Raw genomic sequence first — 2,958 nt, forward strand, 5'->3', positions numbered from 1 at the left:
GCATTTACAATCATAAAATATTTCTCGCAGGGCGTATTTGGGGCATATATATAAACCTACAAGTAACAAATCCTATCATTTTCACCCATACATACACAGGGGAAAGCTTGCAGACAGGACAAAAGACCAGGCAGTTCGTTAGGGTTTCCTAAATATTCTACTACTAATACGGGCAAATGCCTTACAAAAGGTACGAGTGTGTTGGCGTGTTATGCTATCCAATTTATTATTTTAAGTATGTTTTTGTATATATTTCGATTACTAAAATTCATAAAAATTAAATTTACATAGTTTCGATTAACATTTTTTTTATTGTATCAAAATATTGGTTTAAATTAATCCGACTTTTAACCGGAAAATGATTGCATTTTGTTATTTTCTTAAAATTTATGAAAAAGTCCCAAAAATATTGGTCATATATAAAACTGTATTATATTTTCAAAAGAAAATATTTTTATTGTGCCAAAAAAATAAGGTGACATTGCATTTATTTTGAAAATTCTTTATTTACTCTTCCAAATCAATTTCATTCCCTAAAAACTAATCCCCACTAGATGTAGTACATTATGCCAACGGATTTTCCAATCTTCGAAGCACTAATTGTAGTGGCACTTTCCGGGATAGCCTTCAGTTCCGTCTTTGCTGCGGCTTGAATATCGTATAAAAACGGTGTCCGCGGAGCGGTCTTTTGAGCTTGGTGAACAGCCAGAAGTCGCACGGCGCCAGATCGAGTGAATACGGTGGTTGCGGAACGATATGGGTTGAGTTTTTGGCGAAATGATCATTTAATGCAAATTCTTTGCTCAACAAATTTCTACATCGCAAAATACGAAAAACTCACTTTTAGCAGCTCACAAAACGACACGTATCTCAAACACTAATGAATATTTTGACATGAAATTTGACATACATGTGACTAACAATATTACCAAAATAAAAAAAAATTCTCCAAATTCAAATGTCACCTTATTTTTTGGGCACAGTATTCTTAAAGATGAGAACAATATGAGCAAATACATGAAAAATTAAGTTTTTTATTTATGCATCTTTTTAACTGTGGTAAGTTAACAAATGTTTACCACAGAAAAATGTTACGAACAAATAATCAACCACTCCGAATAGTGGGGTCCAGAACATGCTCATTCACAGCCATATTTATATTTTTGCCATCATAACGTAGGTTTTTGCAAGACAATTTGTTTGAATTTATTTCATGGAATAATCTTAACTATGATTTATTTAGTTATTTGAATCTGGAACAAGTATTTGCTAGTTTCCATTGGGAAGATAAATAACAGAACGACTGGGATTTTATTCCAACAAAAGTACGAAATAACTATACATGGCTTCGTTAATATTGCTGCGTAATGGGGTGCTGTTCTAATTTTATGATTTAAGCGATAAACGATGCTGTGAAGTACTCAAAAATGTAGTTATCAACTTAGTTGGTTGTGAAGTCGAGACAAAATTTTACATTCAATGACGTGCTCGTGGTAGGTGCACGTTGCATTGCTAGGTAAGCTAAAATTAAACTTTATTTCAAAAGACTTACCATCTATTTTTAATTATTTTTATAGAATCAGCAAAGAAGCTGGTGTACAACGTTTGATTATTTGTCTGTCCTCTAGTACCAAACCAATGAGCTTTGTGTTAGAGGGTGGAAGCAACTTTTTGAAGAGCAAATACTACGGTGAATGTGCTGTTCGAATGTTGCACAAGCTATTGTGAATTGCACTAAGGATCCTGATACTGCTGGTCAGGTTTATCAAGCTGTTGGGTAGGTTTTGAGCAAAATTGAATTTACATACTTTCTAATATGCTAAACTAATTGACTGGTTCTGTTATGCCCAAAGCTGGAAAAATTGACCTCCATGGAAGAGGAAGTACCATGGGAATTGCGACCATATCGTGCTGCTATAATGCCGAATTGGGGGAGTGGGAGGAAACAGCTCCACCAAAACCGATAGAACATCTGGAAGAACTACGTATGCTTGCATAAAACAACTATAATGCCAACAACGCTAACAACAACACCCAAGCAAATAATAAACAACACTCATAAAATGAAAGTTGGTGGCGTTGGTGACCAAGTAGCGATTTGAAAAAGAAACATTTGCATATACGCGATTTACAATTAGTCTTTACATCTAGTGAATTATGGTCGATTATGAATGGTGTGGAAGCTGATATTTAAACTTTAAAAAACAAATAAATGTAATTTGACTAATAATGTACCGCTATTAAAAATTAAGGAATTTGAGTTGTATTTTTATTTTGGCCAAACAAGTTATTATCGATTATTATAATTTCAAATGGAGTGTATTTCGAACAATCATTTTTTTTTGTTTTTTTTTTTTCAAATATTTATGTCAGCATTACTATTGAGCATGGCAAAATAGTGTTGCGTAAGCGAATTTAAACTACTTTTTACTATTATAGAGATATTGCAAAATCAAAAAATAGTTCCTTTAAAAACTTAGCTTAAAAATTGGGACCGTGTAGGATTCCTGATCGCCATCGTATAGCTAAATTCTGACATATAAAAAGTGTATGTAGTTTGTGACTACAAAAATTTATACTTAAAATATAAGAAACATGGCTATTATAATTATCTCTTTATTTGTCTTACAATATTACAACTATTGTGTTTTACTGTTCAGACTAATTATTATATGTAATACCAAATTTTTCGACAATAGTTATCTCTTTTGGTCCACTCATTATCAAAAATAATTTCCAATTTGATTATGAATAAGTTAACTAAAACGCTTAAAAATATRTAGCATATTAATTTATATGAAGAAGATATAATTAAAACTTTTGATAACAGCATTAAATCTCATTCTATAAGCAAAATTTAAAATAGTATTTATAAATGTATAAATATAGTACTGTGAATTTATAATTTAAAATTAAAGCATTTTTGCTTTACGCAACCCGTTTCAACACTAGCGTTTT

At 31.6% G+C, this 2,958-nt stretch overlaps 1 long non-coding RNA gene across 1 annotated transcript; it reads left to right on the forward strand.

Annotated features, from left to right (window-relative positions):
- Positions 1–1,591: 1,591 nt before the first annotated feature.
- LOC108965625 lies at positions 1,592–2,246 on the forward strand. The gene is made up of 2 exons (XR_001993121.1): positions 1,592–1,777; positions 1,854–2,246. It is a non-coding gene; the product is annotated as an uncharacterized LOC108965625 (long non-coding RNA).
- Positions 2,247–2,958: the final 712 nt, after the last annotated feature.

Source organism: Bactrocera latifrons, unplaced genomic scaffold (assembly GCF_001853355.1).
Source record: "Bactrocera latifrons isolate USDA-ARS-PBARC rearing strain unplaced genomic scaffold, ASM185335v1 scaffold_1428, whole genome shotgun sequence".
Lineage (NCBI taxonomy): Eukaryota > Metazoa > Arthropoda > Insecta > Diptera > Tephritidae > Bactrocera > Bactrocera latifrons.